The 18,096-nt window shown below is 46.8% G+C and overlaps 1 long non-coding RNA gene across 1 annotated transcript; it reads left to right on the plus strand.

Moving 5' to 3' along the window:
• The first annotated feature begins 6,198 nt into the window (after positions 1-6,198).
• On the plus strand, positions 6,199-9,151 carry LOC105474464 (uncharacterized). Its single transcript, XR_011623138.1, has 3 exons — positions 6,199-6,386; positions 6,767-6,889; positions 8,941-9,151. It is a non-coding gene; the product is annotated as an uncharacterized lncRNA (long non-coding RNA).
• The last annotated feature ends 8,945 nt before the right edge of the window (positions 9,152-18,096 follow it).

Here is an 18,096-nt window from a genome sequence, read left to right on the forward strand (position 1 = left end):
GTCTCGAACTCCTGGGCTCAAGTGATCCGCTCACCTCAGCCTCCCAAGTGCTGAGATTACAGGTGTGAGCCACCGCATCCAGCCTGAGTACTCTGTTCTTCTCAAGTTGATTTTTGTGCAGAATGGGGATCAGGTCATGTTGTGTTTTTGCTTGTCAGGCGGTGAGAACAGAACTGAGAAGGTGGGGTCAACTTTAAAGACGGGCATTTCCGAGGACACGGAAAGTTGAGTGTTGAGTCCATTGGGAGGACTCCAAAGGCCAGACTTCAGAGATCCAAATTTGTAGAATCTCATGAATCCCAAGAAAACACAAGAGATCTTAGAAGGAAAGGATCCTTCAAGTGTGGTGAGTGCAGTAAGGGATCTAGTAGGAAGTCACACCTTGCTGTTTGCAGAATAAAGGCGTGTGGGGAAGCCCTGAGGAACAGCCGCAAGTTCTCCCACAGCTGACACTGCTCCAGGGAGAAACCCACACCTGCAGCGAGCGCAGAAACATCTCTGTGTGTGATGATGTGGCCGTCCACTGCGGAGAAGGCCCAGGAGTGTGTGGAAAGGCTCCACAGATGTAACCCACATGGAAGAGCCTGGCAGACAACGAGGCCCTTTCCTCCCACCACAGAGCACGTGTGAGAACAGAGAGCAGGCACCTTCTCTCAGAAGGCCATTGTTGTTGATCAGGCGGTCCACTCTGGAGACTTTGGAAGCTGTTTAGGATGTAAAGAATGCAGGAGTGATTTCAGAGAGGGGTCAAAGCTCACTACACGCCAGAGAGTTCATGCTCCAATAAATCATATACGTGCAGGAGCTGTGGAAGAGCTTTCGTGTGTGTTATACTGCAGAACCAGAGGGGCGTCGTCAGGGCACCAGAGTGGCAAAGCCTTTAGGGAGCGCTCCTAAGTCCTGGTTCATCAGTGCATTCACACCAGGGGAAAAGCCTTTTACAGGTGGGGAGAACTTCAGGGATCAGCCTCACGTCATTGTCAGAGCTTTCATTTTAGGAAGAAGCCTTTACATTATTATTTTTGGAGACAGTGTCACTCTGTTGACCAGACTGGAGTGCAGTTGTGCGATCACAGCTCACTGCAGCCTTGACCTCCTGGGCTCAAGTCATCCTCTCACCTCAGCCTCCTGAGTAGCTGGGACTACAGGTGCACGCCACCACGCCCAGCTAAGGAAGATGCCTTAAGAATGCTGAAAGGTTGGCCAGGCGCCGTGGCTCATGCCTGCAATCCCAGCACTTTGGGAGGCTGAGGCGGGCAGATCACCTGAGGTCGGGAGTTTGAGACCAGCCTGACCAACATGGAGAAACCTCGTCTCTACTAAAAATACAAAATTAGCCAGGCATGGTGGTACATGCCTATAATCCCAGCTACTTGGGAGGCTGAGGCAGGAGAATCGCTTGACTCCAGGAGGCAGAGGTTGTGGTGAGCCAAGATAGCACTATTGTACTCCAGCCTGGGTGACAGAGCGAGATCTGTCTCCAAAAAAAAAAGAACAACAACAACAACAAAAAACCCTGGGCGCAGCAGCTCACTCCTGTAATCCCAATCCCAACACTTTGGGAGGCCGAGATGGGCAGGTCACTTGAGGTCAGGAGTTTGAGACCAGCCTGGCCAACATGGTGAAACCTTGTCTCTACTAAAATACAAAAAAATTAGCTGGGCACGGTGTCGCGCGCCTGTAATCCCAGCTACTTGGGAGACTGAGGCAGGAGAATCGCTTGAACCTGGGAGGCAGAGGTTGCAGTGAACTGTGATCATGCCACTGCATTCCAGCCTGGGTGACAGAGTGAGACTCCGTCTTAAAAAATAAATAAATAAATAAATAAATAAATAAGAAAGAAAGAATGCCAGATGTGTGGACAAGTGTTCAGACATAACTAGAATCTCAGGGCCCATCAGAGTCCACATAAGAGAGAAGCCCGGGAACGCCATCAATGTGGCTGGACAAGGAATACCAGCCTTAGAAATCATCAGACTGCATTTTGGGGAGAGGCACTGACTGGGAGGGAGGAGGGAAGAAAGGCTGTGGATAATCATGAGGACCTTCATTAACATAGTAGAATTCACACAATTTCAAATCCCATGAGTGTAACGAGTGGGAAAGCAGAACAAGATCACACCTTACCGTAGAATTCATGCAGGAGAGAGATGGTACGAACAAACCACAGAGAGAAAAGCCTTCACTTTTCATTCATTCCAGAGGAGGGCTTGGTAAGTTGTTTTTGTAGAGGACCAGAGAGCAAATCTGTTAGGCTTTGGGGGCTGCGTGGTCTCTGCTGTAACTGCTCAGCTGTACGGGAAGCACAAAGATGGCCACAGACAGCATGTGTGCGAATGGGCACGGTTGAGTTCCGGTAAAGCTTAGCTTTTCCCTTTCTCTTTCCCTTTCCCTTTCCATTTCCCTTTCCATTTCTCTTTCCCTTTTCCTTCCCTTCCTTTCCTTTCCTTTTTTTCTTTCTTTGTGACAGGGTCTCACTCTGTCGCCCAGGCTGGAGTACAGTGGCGCGATCATGGCTCACCGCAGCCTCAACATCCCAGACTCAAGTGATCCTCCCACCTCAGCTTCCTGGGTAGCTGGGACCATAGGCACAGCCACCCCACCCAGCTAATTTTTGTATTTTTAGTAGAGACAGAGTTTCACCATGTCACCCAGGCTGGTCTCAAACTCCTGAGCTCAAGGGATCTGCCCACCTCAGCCTCCCAAAGTGTTGGGATTATAGGCGTGAGTCACTGCACCTGGCCCCAGTAAAGCTTTCTTTCCAAAACAAGTGGCCACTCAGGTTTGGCCAAGGGGTGTACTTTGCCAACACCTGTCCTAGAGGTTCGAGGGGAGGAGTCACACTAGATGGGGCTCCTGCAGAGAAATCTCACAGGAGCAAGGTTAGTGTAGCAGAATCTGCAGGGCTGCCTGCCTCATCAGCGGGGTCTAGCAGGAGACACATGGGTGGTCCAGAGACCTGAGTTCTGCCATGAAACAGCTGAAGGACTAGCCCCCATCTCTCAAAAGCCATGCGGCTTCTATGAGAAGCAAAATAATGTGTCTGCACATGCCTTTTTTTTTTCTTTTTTGAGACAAAGTCTTGCTCTGTCGCCCAGGCTAGAGTGCAGTGGCACGATCTCAGCTCACTGCAACCTCCACCTCCTAGGTTCGAGCGATTCCTCTTCCTCAGCCTCAGGAGTAGCTGGGATTACAGGTGCTCGCCATCATGCCCAGATAATTTTTGTATTTTTAGTAGAGTCAGGTTTCACCATGTTGGTCAGCTGGTCTCGAACTCCTGACTTCAGGTGATCCACCTGCCTCAGTCTCCCAAAGTGCTGGGATTACAGGTATGAGCCAATGTGCCTGGCCTGCATGTGCTTTGGAAGTAATATAGTAAGTACACCTAAAATGGTGATTTATGTGAAAAGATTCACTCTTTCTCTAAATAGTTGTTGAGCCCCTGCTCTGTGCCACCTTCCTGCCAGAGGTAAATTCAGGAGTGTCGGAATGCATATGGTGTTTAGAACCACAGACTAGATGATTTCGAGGGGAACCACGAAGGTTGAGCTGCAGGCCCCCAACACTTAGAAGTTACAGGGAAGTGAGGGATCCAGCATGGAAGCTGTGACGACGCCCTGTGGAATTGGCAGAGCAGTGTGAAGGAAGCGTCTCAAGAGGGCTGGGGTGGCCACCGCCTCCAAGTTCTGCCAGTGGGTGGGTAAGGGCAGGCTTGGGAATTTACCACTGGATTGGTCAAGGTGGCTCCGTTGGTCTCCTAGGGCTGCTGTAACAAATGGCCACAAACTGGGTGGCTTAAAACAACAGAAATGTATTCTCTCATGGTTCTGGAGGCTGGAAGTTCAAAGTCAAGGTGCCAGCAGGCCGTGCTCCAAATGCTTGAGGGGAGAGTCCTTTGGCTCTTCCAGCTTCTGGTGGCTCCAGGTGGTCCTTGGTTTGTGGCTGTGGAACTCCATCCTCTGCCTCTGTCTTCACGTGGTCACCTCCTCTGTCCGTGTCTCTCCTCTGTGTGTCTCTTGTGATACTTGTCATTGGATTTAGGGCTCATTCAGATATGATCTGATCTTCAGATTCTTACTTGCATCTGCAAACACCCTTTTTCCAAATCAGTTCATGTTCCTAGGTTCCAGGTTTGCAAAGTGAACATATCTTTTAGTGGTGGAAGGATCTTTGAACCCACTAGATGTGGTGTCAGTGGAGGAACACGTGGTGGACTCTGGAGAGAATGGGGGTGGTGGGATGCAGATAGCAAGCCTGTCTAGAACTAGAGAATGAGGCTGTGCTATACCTGCCTGGTAGAAGCCAGGATCCAATCCTACCTAACTCCAGTGGCCTCCTAGACACCCCCCTCACTGCACACACACACCCTTGCTCAGAAGGCAGCGGGTGGAGGAGGGAGGGGACTTGTATTGCAGCACTCCTGTTACACAGCTTTTGTAATGGCCTTTCTGGAATTAGCAACTGTAGTATGTGCTTTGCTTCTGGGTCTCTAGGTGCTTAAAGGACACATGAGCTTGGTTGGGACTCGGATGGGGCTAGCATCGCCAAGGGCACAGCACAGGAGGTAGAAAAGAACAAATTTGCAATGAGCTGCCCTCTGCTCCCTGCATTCTCCAAGTCTAGGAGTGGGGCTGCTGGTTGCTGCACACTCCAGCCTATGGCACAGCTGCCTGTTCCTCAAGACTGCACTGGGGACTTGCAGAAACTGGGTTACCTGCAGTGCTGAGGCGGCTCTCCATAAAACAAATTGTGTGACCTCCCTGCAGCCACCCCTACTTTTTCCGCAGGAAATTTGTCTTCCTGTAGCTAAACCCAACCTCTGTCCCAAGCTTCCAGGGGAAAGGAGAGACTGTCTTCCAGCTGAATGTGGGGCACCCACATCAGGCTTGGCATCAAAGCCACCGCCCAGATGCCCCATGGCAAAAGCCCACCCTAGCTGTTTTGCATAGGATTTCTTAAATGGGCACACAAATAGCTGGTGTGCTTTGGGAACAGTGAAGGGGTGGCCTGCCCCTCCACACCTGTAGGCGTTTCTCGTTAGGTGGAACGAGAGACTTGAGAAAAGAAATGAGACACAGAGACAAAGTATAGAGAAAGAAAAAGTGGGCCCAGGGGACCTGCGCTCAGCATACAGAGGACCCACGCCGGCACCGGTCTCTGAGTTCCCTCAGTATTTATTGATCATTATCTTTACCATCTTAGAAAAAGGGAAGTGGCAGGATAATAGGATCATCGTAGGGAGAAGGTCAGCAGTAAGACATATGAATAAAGATCTCTGCGACATGAATAACTTTAAGGAAAAGTGCTGTGCCTTGATATGCATATGCAAACATCTCCATAAACCTTTTTAGTGCATAAAGAGCAGCATTGCGCTAGCACGTCCCACCTTCAGCCTTAAGGCGGTTTTCTCCTTTCTCAGTAAATAGAACATACAATCGGGTTTTACACCGAGATGTTCCATTGCCCAGGGAGGAGCAGGAGACAGATGCTTTTCTCTATCTCAACTGCCAAGAGGCCTTCTTTCCTCTTATACTAGTCCTCCTCAGCACAGACCCTTCACGGGGTGTCAGGCTGGGGGACAATCAGGTCTTTCCCTTCCCACGAGGCCATATTTCAGACTATCACATGGAGAGAAACCTTGGACAATACCTAGCTTTCCTAGGCAGAGGTCCCTGTGACCTTTGGCAGTGTACGACCTTTGGCAGTGTACGTGTCCCTGAGTACTTGAGATTAAGAGAATGGTGATGACTTTTCACAAGCATACTGCCTTCAGGCACTTGTTTAACAAAGCACACCCTGCACAGCCCAAAATCCGTTAAACCTTGAGTCACCACAGCACATGTCTCTTTTTTTTTTTTTTTTTTTTCCTTTTTTTGAGACGGAGTCTCGCTCTGTCGCCCAGGCTGGAGTGCAGTGGCGCGATCTCGGCTCACTGCAAGCTCCGCCTCCCGGGTTCACGCCATTCTCCTGCCTCAGCCTCCCGAGTAGCTGGGACTACAGGCACCCACAACCGCGCCCGGCTAATTTTTTTGTATTTTTTTTTTTAGTAGAGACGGGGTTTCACCGTGGTCTCCATCTCCTGACCTTGTGATCCGCCCGCCTCGGCCTCCCAAAGCGCTGGGATTACAGGCGTGAGCCACCGCGCCCGGCCAAGCACATGTCTCTTGCAAGGACAAGGTTCGGGGTAGGGTCACAGATTAACAGCATCTCAAATACAGAACAAAATGGGGTCTCTTATGTCTACTTCTTTTTATATAGACACAGTAACAGTCTGATCTCTCTTTCTTTTCCCCACAAACAGTGAGCTGTAAACTCAGCCTTGAACAAAAGAGAACGAAAAGGAAGGTCTTAGGAAGGAGGCCTTGGCCAGAACGCCAAGTTTCCAGGTGATGCCAGGATGAAGTTACTCATTGGAAAGGGATAGTACCCCGGGGCAGATGTTGGTCAGGGAAGGGGGATGTATTTGAAACTTAGTTTACACATGGTTTGCAAAAAGGCTTTCTTTGAAACACACCTCCCTAAATAAGTTGGGTCCCCTGTTCTTCCATCTCACTTGTTCAGTGTCCATCATCGCCCTAGGAGGGCAGCTCTGCCATGACCAGGACTGGCCCAGCCTCTCTGCCTAATGCATGGCTGACACTGGGTGAATTGGAGGGGAAGGGTGGGAAGAAATAATCAATGTCATCTGCATCTCAGGCTTGGGTCCTGGGAGAGGGCTTTCCTCTGAGTGGTTGCTGTCTGACATCCCCCTCTGCCCCTGCCCTAGAAGGACACCTGATGCTGCCTGCCTGCAGGAGCTGCCTGCCCTGCCCTCCCCCCAGCCCATAACACTGCGGGGAATGGAGAAGGGCTGACCCTCGGGATGCTCACCTGGAGTCACGGAGGATGAGTGAGTGCCACACTGCCCCCCTCCCTGTGATTACTTCTGCTGATAAGTTTGCCACAAGGGCCTCCTCTGTTGTCACCACCGCTATCACTTGCCACCTCCCAGCTCTTCCTCTTCCCTGTTCCTTCCCTTTATCAGTGGACTCCAGCTGAAGGAATGCCGCAGGGGTGGCAGCATAGGACCATCCACCCCATTCTGTCCTGTCCTCCCAGCAGTTGGATGTATTTGAAACCATCGAAACCATCTGATGGAAGCACACAGCCTTTTTTTTTTTTTTTTTTTTTTTTTTTTTTTGTGAGACAGAGTCTTGCTCTGTCGCCCAGGCTGGAGTACAGTAGCATGATCTCAGCTCACTGCAAGCTCCGTCTCCCAGGTTCATGCCATTCTCCTGCCTCAGCCTCCCGAGTAGCTGGGACTATATAGGCACCTGCCACCTCGCCCGGCTAATTTTTTTTTTTTTTTTTTTTTTAGTTCAGACAGGGTTTCACCATGTCAGCCAGGATGGTCTCGATCTCCTGACCTCGTGATCCGCCCGCCTCGGCCTCCCAAAGTGCTGGGATTACAGGTGTGAGCCACCGTGCAAGGCCATGGAAGCACACAGTCTTACCCATGTTACACACACATGTGAGAGTGGGTTTCTGGGCCGGGCGTGGTGGCTCAAGCCTGTAATCTCAGCACTTTGGGAGGCTGAGATGGGTGGATCACGAGGTCAGGAGATCGAGACCATCCTGGCTAACACGGTGAAACCCCATCTCTACTAAGAAATACAAAAAATAGCCGGGCGAGGTGGCAGCGCCTGTAGTCCCAGCTACTCGGGAGGCTGAGGCCGGAGAATGGCGTGAACCCAGGAGGCGGAGCTTGCAGTGAGCTGAGATCCAGCCACTGCACTCCAGCCTGGGCTACAGAGCGAGACTCCGTCTCAAAAAAAAAAAAAAAAAAAAGAGTGGGTTTCTGCACCGGCGTTTCTCTAGAGGATGGACCAGGCCTCAGCTGTTTCTGAGGTTTGTTTCCAGAGATGGGATTACCAGAGAGGCCCACTTTCTATGTCCTGGACCTCTCTAGTTTGCCTTTTTTTTTTTTCCACACAGAGTCTTCCTCTGTCTACCAGGCTGGAGTGCAGTGGTGCAATCTCAGCTCACTGCAACCTGTCTTCTGGGCTCAAGCAATTCTCCCACCTCCGCCTCCCAAGTAGCTAGAACTATAGGCGTGCAACATCACGCCTGGCTAATTTTTGTATTTTTAGTAGAGATGGGGTTTCACCATGTTGGCCAGGCTGGATGGCCTTTCTTAAATAAACATTTTGTTTCAGAGTAAAAATAAATAAAATATGGAAAATATGGCCAGGTGTATGGCTCATGCCTGTAATCCCAGCACTTTGGGAGGCTAAAGCGGGTAGATCCCTTGAGCCCAGGAGTTCGAGACCAGCCTGGGCAATATGGCGAAATCCTGTCTGTATAGAAAATGAGAAAATTGGCTGGGCGTGGTGGCTCGTGCCTCTGGCTGCAGCTACTCGTGAAGCTGAGGTGGGAGGATCACCTGAGCCCAGGAGGTCAAGGCTGCTATAAGCCATGATCACACCCATCCTGAGTGAGTCTCTGTCTCAAAAAAAAGAAAAAAAAGAAAAAAATAAATATATGGGCATTGTTTGCTAATTATTGGTTACCAATATCTTTTTTTTTCTTTTGGTTACAAGTAACAACTAGTATCTTTCATAGTTATGTTTTCAGGATTAAGGCTGTGCTTAACTGACCTTTCCATAATGTCTGTATTTCTTTTGAAATCTGACATCTTTTCTAAAAAAGTCCACGTTTTGTAAAGCACAGATTTAAAACAATTTTTTAACCATTTTTGGCCAATAGTTATAGGCAAATAGTTCCTATCTAACTGAATAGTCTTTTTTGACTATTAAAGCCTAGTTCCAATGGCTTTATTGGATCATACACACTGCAAAGCATGTATCATCTTGGAATATTTGAGAAGTGTCTGTTTCATTGCTTACTGTTTTACCAATTGCGAAGTTTTTTCTAAGTGATGTTTATTTGACACTTTCGAAGGGAGGAGACTGTCCCACAGCCAGTCACCTGGGGCCTTGTTTCCAGAAGTGGAGTCCTGGAATCAGCGCATCTGCGAGCAGTGGGCGTCACATCGTATAACGTTATGGTCAGTGTGGCCTAGAAGTGAGCTCCAGCACCCTGCCACCCTCCCAACACAGGACACTACACATGTAACCAGAAAATAAAAACAAGAATGGCTCCTGTTTCTAGATTATCTAAAAGGAGGGAATCTCTTATTTCTAGATTTAAATTTAAACTTTTTTTTTTTTTTTTTAGAGACAGGGTCTCGTTTTGTTACCCAAGCTGGAGTACAGTGACACCATCATAACTCACTGCAACCTTGAACTCCTGGGCTCAGGTGATTCTCTCACCTCAGCCTCCCTAATAGGACTGCAAGCACACGCCACCACACCTGGCTCATTTTTAAACTTTTTTATGGAGACAGGTTCTCCCTATGTTGCCCAGGCTGGTCTTGAACTCCTGAACTCAAGTGATCCTCCCACCTTGGCCTCCCAAAGCACTGGGATTATAGGCATGAGCCACTGTCGAAAGGAGAGAAACCTTTGCAATGTGAATAGACTTCTCTAAAAGCACACTTGGCTTCCTCCCTCAAACTTAATTGATTCTGATGCTTTTTCCCACTCCATAAACTCTTTTACAAAGTTGAATTTACATGTATCATTAAGATACATAATTTCCACTGTTACATCCTTCTTAGAGGTCACTTCCCCTTACCTACTGCTTGATATGACTTTTTTTGAGGGAGTGTGATTAAGGACATCACGGGACTAGACTGAGCTTTTTGAAAGCAGGGGCCGTTTCTCAGTCATCTTGGGTATCTACAGCACTTGTTGTGAGTGAATGAATGATGAGGATGGAATGAGTGATGCCTGCTCTGCTTTCACATGGCCATAAAGCAGGCATCCAGGTACCCATTCCCAGGAGGAGGTGAGGTCCACAGTCTCCACCCCCCAAGCCCCCATCCCTTCCTGGACCCTGGTGGGAGCCCAAGTGTAAAGCAGCCCAGACCAGAGAAGGGGTTACAGCTGGACAGCCCCCAAAACACAGGAGGGCAGATTGCTCGAGCATCCCAGTCTGAGAACAGGGGGGCAACATGCCAGAATGGAGGTGAAGGGAACGGAGGGGCAGGGGCGTGAGCTCACCTCCACCCTGTGGCCAAGGAACGGGCACAGGTAAGAAGGGAAGGAAATGTCCTGGGCGCGGCAGGAGATCGCAGACCTGTGAGGGAAAGTGAGGAAGAGCTTGCAATGTTGGGAGGAGAGGCAGGAAAAAAGTTTCCTTTCCTCAGAGGAAAAGGAAGGAGAGCCCAGTTTTAAAAACAAAACCCTCACCTGCACCCTCCATAACCAAAGATCCCGACACTGATTCTCGACAGCTGAGAGTGAGCTGGGACACAGAGGGGTTCATCCACCCCCCAACTGCAGACAGCAAGCTGTGGGAGGAGCAGGTTTATGGGCCTTGAAACCCTCTGAGATGGGAGAGATAATATCCATAAAATCCAGGATTGCTAGAGAGCCACAGACTTGCTCTCCAAAAGGCTGAAAATAGAAAGTAGGAAGTGAAATTAATAGAGCTGGGAATGAGAAAGAAACAAGGCCATGTGTGCGTATCTTTAAAGCTAGGAAATAACAACCACATCTTCTGAACACATTACATTCCCGGTGCCGAACTAAGCAATTTGCACTTATTTAATCTTCATATAACAATCTAAAGAGACGGATATTACAATCTTGTTTTATTGGTGAGGAAATTCTCTCAGAGAAGTTGTTACCACGCCTGTAATCCCAGCACTTTGGGAGGCCGAGGCGGGCGGATTACCTGAGGTCGGCAGTTTGAGACCAGCCTGACCAACATGGAGAAACCCTGTCTCTACTAAAAATACAAAAATTAGCCATACGTGGTGGCGCATGCCTGTAATCCCAGCTACTCAGGAGGCTGAGGCAGGAGAATCACTTGAACCCGGGAGGCGGAGGTTGTGGTGAGCCGAGGTCGCGCGCCCTTGCACTCCAGCCTGGGCAACAAGAGCGAAACTCTGTCTCAAAAAAAAAAAAAAAAAAAAGAAGTTAAGTTACTTGCCTGAAGCCACATAACTGAGCCCAGTTCCAGCTGACTCAAAAGGGTACAAATTTAGTCACTATGTCAGTTATTTTCAAACTTTGTTTCTTTGTTTGTTTGTTTTTGAGACAAATTTTGCTCCTGTTGCCCAGGCTGGAGTGCAATGGTGCAATCTCGGCTCACTGCAACCTCCACCTCCGGGGTTCAGGTGATTCTCCTGCTTAGACCTCCTAAGTAGCTGGGATTACAGCCATGTGCCACCACACCTGGCTAATTTTTTGTACTTAGTAGAGACGGGGTTTCACCATGTTGGTCAGGCTGGTCTTGAACTCCTGACCTCAGGTAATCCACCTGCCTTGGGCCTCCCAAAGTGCTGGGATTACAGGCGTGAGCCACCGTGCCTGGCCTGCTTTCAAACTTTTTTGACTAGGACCCACAGTAAGAAATATATTTTAGACCGGGCCCAGTGAGCCAAGATTGTGCCACTGCACTCCAGCCGTGGTGACAGAGTGAGACTCTGTCTCAAAAAAAAAAAAAAAAATAGAAGAAAAAGAAAGATATTTTAGATTCTAAGTCAGCACACATACATATAATTGATAACCAAAATGAAAATTTTATAAAATGCATGTACCCTTACTACTTATTAAAAGAAGAACTTTAGTCAATAAAATTTAGCAGAGTTTATTTGAGCAAATAATGATTCATGTTAGGTATGGTAAGTAATGCCTGCAATCCAGCACTTTGGGAGGCTGAGGTGGGAGGATCACCTGAACCCAGGAGTTTGAGACCAGTCTGGGCAATATAGTAAAACCCTGTTTCTAAAAGAGAAAAAAAAAAAAAAAAAAAAAAGAGAGAGAGAGATAATCCATGAAAGAGTGGTTTGTTAAAAAAAGCACTCACAAGTATGAGTTGTAATTTATATCTTATATATAATTTTTTTGGTGGGGACAGAGTCTTGTTGCCCAGGCTGAAGTACAGTGGTAAGAACTCGGCTCACTGCAACCTCCACCTCCCGGGTTCAAGTGATTCTCCTGTTTCAGCCTCCCAAGTAGCTGGCATTACAGGTGCATGCTACCACACCTGGCTAATTTTTATATTTTTAGTAGAGACGGGGTTTCAGCATATTGGCCAGGCTGGTCTTGAACTCCTGATCTCAAGTGATCCACCCGCCTTGGCCTCCCAAAGTGCTGGGATTACAGGTGTGAGCCACAGTGCCTGGCCTCTATCACATATATGTAATGGCCTCTGTCCCCTCCACTAGAATTTGAACCCTTCGAGAGTAGAGAATTCTTTCATTCGCTACCTTTGTATTTCCAGCACTTGGCCTAGAGCCAGCCATTTAGATGCTCCTCAATACATTTTGGAGGAATGTTATCATTAATTAATCAATATCTGCCTGAAAGAGGACTCTGGGGGCATGTGCCAGGGCTTCAGCCTTAGTCCTCTCATGTTCAACATTCTTCTCAGCTACCTGGACATGGAAATGAATGACATATTTATCAAAGTTTCAGGTGGCAAAAAACTGGGGCAGCCAAAGTACTGAATGACAGAATCAGGGTCCGAAAATAACTTAGTAGCCTGGAATGGTGGGCTGAACGAACGTAGAGAATAATAGACATCTGTATTCTGCCTTTCTGTCTAAAACTTAGCTTCATAAGCACAGGACTGGGGGTAGATGATTTAACAGCAATACATGTGAGGGACTTGTGGTTTTTACTGCAAGCTAATTAATGAAGCAGCAGTGTGGTTAGGTCACCAACTCTGCAGACTTAGACTGTGAAAATACAGACTCAGTGAACAAAAGAGGGAGACCAGAGTCCCCCTACTTTATGCAGGTCAAATGACACTGGAAAAACTGGCTTTGTCTGAATGACATTATTAAGGAAGACATTGACAAATTGCAAACCTTTTTAGAGGAGACCAATATGTTGAACTTGCCTGCGTCACAATTAAGGATTCCTGTTAAGTATAAGACGCCATAAAGTTATTGGATGAATAACAAACTAGGAAAAGATGTAACATGTAAAACTAACACAGAATTAATATCTAGAGTATTTAAGGAACGTCTGCAAATCAACAAGAGAAAGCCAGGAGTCGGAAGAGTAAAGGTCACAGAGAACGAGTCCTCATTTCACAGAAGAGGAAGCTTGAACCGATACCAGTGTAAGAAAAGACTCACCACTAATCAGATAAATTAAATGAAAACAACAGGACTTCCTTTTTCTGGTAATAGGAGTATAACCCTCTCAAGCAACCCTCCAGCTGAAAACAACTAAATAAGCTGAATAAAATACTGAAAACAGGCCAGGCATGGTGGCTCATGCCTATATTCCCAGCACTTTGGGAGACCAAGGTGGGTGGATCACCTGAGGTGAGGAGTTTGCGACCAGCCTGGACAACATGGCGAAACCTTATCTCTACTAAACATACAAAAATCAGCCAGGCGTGGTGGCAGGAGCCTGTAATCTCAGCTGCTCGGGAGGTTGAGACAGGAGAATTGCTTGAACCCAGGAGGCAGAGGTTGCAGTGAGCCAAGATCGCACCACTGCACACTCCAGCATGGGCGACAAAGTCAGATTGGCTCAAAAAAAAAAAAAAAAACAAAACTGAAAACATCTTCTGTAAAGAATTGACAAGGTGGGACAGCATCACTCTGTAGGCAACAGGAACCAAAGGAGAGGGAAGTCCGGAGGCTGTTCTCTCTCCAGGACCCTTCACCCATCAGGGGAGGGTAGAGGGTCAAGCTTCTTTTGATGATGTATTTTTCTCTCCCTCCCTCCCTCCCTCCCTCCCTTTTTCTTCCTTCCTTCCTGCCTTCCTGCCTTTTCTTTCTTCCTCTCTCTCTTTCTTTCTTCTTTTCTTTTTGTAGAGATAATGTCTCACTGTGTTGCCCAGGCTGGTCTTGATCTCCTGCCTCAAGCAATCCTCCTTCTTTGGCCTCCCAAAGTGCTGACAACCACTGCATCCAGCCCAATGGCCTCTTTCAGTGAAAGGATCTGAATCACAGCCCAGCACCATCCTAGGTGGGAAATCTATCAGGACATCCCCTTTTCCCCAGTGAACTGTAAGTGGACCAACCGGCCAGAATTACAGCCTAGCTCTATTTGCCTGGATTATCCAGGGAACCCCCAAGGCCTTGACTCTGGATAGCCCAAGACTGACAGTGCTCTCAAGCTCCTAGCAAACGCAAACACAAATTCTCTGCAGAGGACATCACCTTCGTCTTGGCCCTTAAATTATTCCCACAAATAATTTTTCAAATATAATGACCAGTATATAGTCAAAGATAACTAGGGACACAGGAAATTAGGCTTCAGGTCACTGCCCTAGAAGTCCAATTTCTGTAGCTGTGGGAATCCAAATCTAACACCTGGGAGCAGGGATGTCATAGAGTATGTGGCCACCAACAGCTACGTGCCCCAGGACCCAGAGACTGCATGAGTGAGTGAGAGTGTGGGTACATGTGTGTGCCACCACAGTACTGGAAAGTTCTGCCTGGCAGAGCTGGTCTGGTTTTGTGATACAATAATATTATAACTTTTGCAGAGATCCATGGCTTATGCCTACAATGCCAGCACTTTGGGAGGCTGAGGCGGGAGGATCACTTGAAGCCAGGAGTTCAAGACTAGCCTGGGCAACAGAGTAAGACCCTGTCTCTAAAAAAAAAAATTTTTTTTTTTTTGAGACGGAGTCTCACTCTGTTGCCCAGGCTGGAGTGCAGTGGCCGGATCTCAGCTCACTGCAAACTCCGCCTCCCGGGTTTACGCCATTCTCCGGCCTCAGCCTCCCGAGTAGCTGGGACTACAGGCGCCTGCCACCTCGCCCGGTTAATTTTTTGTATTTTTTTTAGTAGAGACGGGGGTTTCACCATGTTAGCCAGGATGGTCTCGATCTCCTGACCTCATGTTCCGCCCGTCTCGGCCTCCCAAAGTGCTGGGATTACAAGCTTGAACCACTGTGCCCAGCCAAAAAATATTTTTAAGTAAAAAAAAAAATTAGCCAGGTGTGGTGGTATGTGCCAGCTACTCGGAGGGCTGAGGTAGGAGGATTGCTTGAGTCCAGGGAGGTCGAGGCAGCAGTAAGCCATGATTGTACCACTGTATTCCAGCCTGGGAGACAGAACGAGACCCTATGTCAAAAAAAAAAAAAAAAAAAAAAGACACTTGTTCCAATTTGTGTAAAGGTGCTCTATGGCCTAGTGGCAGCTCCATGTATAGACTTTAAATATTATAACTATCTGGCTGGGCACAGTGGCTCACACCTGTAATCCCAGCACTTTGGGAAGCCAAGGCAGGTGGATCACCTGAGGTCAGGAGTTCAAGACCAGCCTGTCCAACATTGTGAAACCTCTTCTCTACTAAAAATACACACACACACACACACACACACACAGAGAGAGAGACACACACAAAATAGCCAGGTGTGGTGGTGCATGCCTGTAATCCCAGCTACTTGGGAGGCTGAGGCAGGAGAATAACCTGAATCTGGGAGGCAAAGGTTTGCAGTAAACTGAGATTACACCACTGTATTCCAACCTGGATGACAGAGTAAGACTCCATCTCAAAAAGTAAAACTAAATATTACAACTGTCTGATACATACAACAAAAACTCTAAGTTTATTATTTTAAAGAAATAGGAAAGAAGAAAAAGTGAAAAGTGATATGGCAGATTTTTAAAGGAACCTAGAAAAAAGAGTTTTTAGAAATGATAAATACAATAATTGAAATGAAAAACTCATGCCCGTGAGATAACTACTTTATACCAGTTAGAGAGATCAAAATTAGAAAGATGGGAAATACCCAGCACTAGCCAGGATGCAGGGCACCAGGAGCTCGTGGGCAACACTTGTGGCTATATATATTAGGTGCTGCCCCCTGGAGAGCCGCTGCAGTACTGAGTGCAACTAGGCACGTGTGACAGTCCTGACCCTGCATTCAGAGCTCAGAGAGACCCTTGCACTAGCTGGTGCAGACAAGCATGAAGGCATCCAACCTTGTGGCACAGACCACAAGCAGCTGCGAGGAACACCCTCATGCAGCACCCAGAGATTTTATTACAGCAGGTGTGGAAAGAATGTTTTCAAATGGAAAAGTTCACACCATAGCATGTGGAAACCGAGAAACGAAGAAACCTTATCCTTGGGGGGAATCTAACTAAATAGGAAGCAAAAGCTATTATTCATAAAATCATAAAAGTGATTATTCATAAAAGTGAAGTGATTAAAACATTGAATTTTTAAAATATTTTACTTGTATTGCTGTCAGAGTATTAAAGTCACTTAATTTGTTTTGCAAAGTCCATACACATTTGTTACAGAAGATATAATATATGATGTGGCTGTTTTAGAAAAAGGAATATTTTTATGTCAACATTTTTTCGTAATGATAGTTGGGCTTCTCACAGAGTCATGTAAAAATAAACTCACAACTAAAATGCAAAACTGACCAATTAGTTTGAGGGAGTTAATTTCCCAGTGACTGCAATTATTTGCATCATCTGTTTTTTTCTAAATAAATTAGCAAATCATCTTTCTACATGTGGATATATTGGCAAAGATAATGAGTAATTTTAATTATTTAATGTTATTAAAAATGTTTTTGGCCGGGCGCGGTGGCTCAAGCCTGTAATCCCAGCACTTTGGGAGGCCAAGACGGGCGGATCACGAGGTCAGGAGATCGAGACCATCCTGGCTAACACAGTGAAACCCCGAAACCCCGTCTCTACTGAAAAAATCCAAAAAGCTAGCCAGGCAAGGTGGTGGGTGCCTGTAGTCCCAGCTACTCAGGAGGCTGAGGCAGGAGAATGGCATGACCCCAGGAGGCAGAGCTTGCAGTGAGCTGAGATCCGGCCACTGCACTCCAGCCTGGGTGACAGAGCAAGACTCCGTCTCAAAAAAAAAAAAAAAAAAAAAAAAAAGTTTTTAAGCCCGGGCATGGTGGCTTATGCCTTTAATCTCAGCACTTTGGGAGGCTGAGGTGGGAGAATCACTTGAGGCCAGGAGTTTGAGACCAGCCTGGACAACATGATGAGACCCTGTCTCTACAAAAAAATATAAATAAATTAAAAAATTAGCTGAGCATGGTGGTGCAGTCCCAGCTACTTGGGAGGCTGAGGCAGGAGGATCCCTTGAGTCCAAGAAGTTGAGGCTGCAGTGAAACGTGTTCATGCCACTCTACTTCAGCCTGGCTGACAGAGTGAGACGAAGTCTCAAAAAATTGTTTAAAGTTCATATAATAAAATGTAGCCTAAAGCCAAATCCAAGATGTGAAGACCATATATTAAATTTATATCAAAAAATGAGCAAGCACTCACTATTTTGTGGAAAGCTGATTAAATCAAGAGACCCAAAGCAATACTTAAATACATTCATAACAGATGTTTAAAATAGTAAATTGAATCTATCTTATTAAAATCAGATCCCCTGACTCCATATACCAGATGCAATTTGTGCTGATAATATTTAAAACAGTTTGCAATTCCTGAACATCCCTGGCTGGTCCCTGGAAGATGATCCTTGGGAAAGCTCTACGGGTGGAGGTGGGGGCTGCCTAGAACCTGACATTCAGGGTGGGCACATCTGGCAGCCTGTCTGGGCCTGGATAACAGAGGATTGACTACTGAAATGTATTGCCACCAATCGGCTCTCATGTTTCTTGGTTTGTTGGTGTAAAATTGTTTATGTTGAGGCTACATTTGCAAATTCCTTATTAAGGGATTAAAATTACACTGATTTGCTTTGTTGTATTTGGAATGCAAAGCTCAGATACATTTTTATTGGATTCTGGAAGCCCCAGGGGTTTCTCATAAGTAAGCTGCTTGTTAATTGCCTTTTTTGTACATAAACAAAATCCCAAATTGGATAAATAAAAGAAAATGGAGAACTAAACTTTCTCTACTTTAAAGGCAATTTATATAGTTTTATGTCTTCCTTTCCCCTTTCCATTAATTATTTAACACATTTTATGATACATGGGGGTAATTGGCTGCTTTAAAATTAAAACTGAGAAAAAATACTTATGAGATCCAAATGATGGTGTTTTTCCCCAATAATAGTTCTGAGATATGATGGGAGGCATTTG

This window comes from Macaca nemestrina, chromosome 5 (genome assembly GCF_043159975.1).
Source record: "Macaca nemestrina isolate mMacNem1 chromosome 5, mMacNem.hap1, whole genome shotgun sequence".
NCBI lineage: Eukaryota > Metazoa > Chordata > Mammalia > Primates > Cercopithecidae > Macaca > Macaca nemestrina.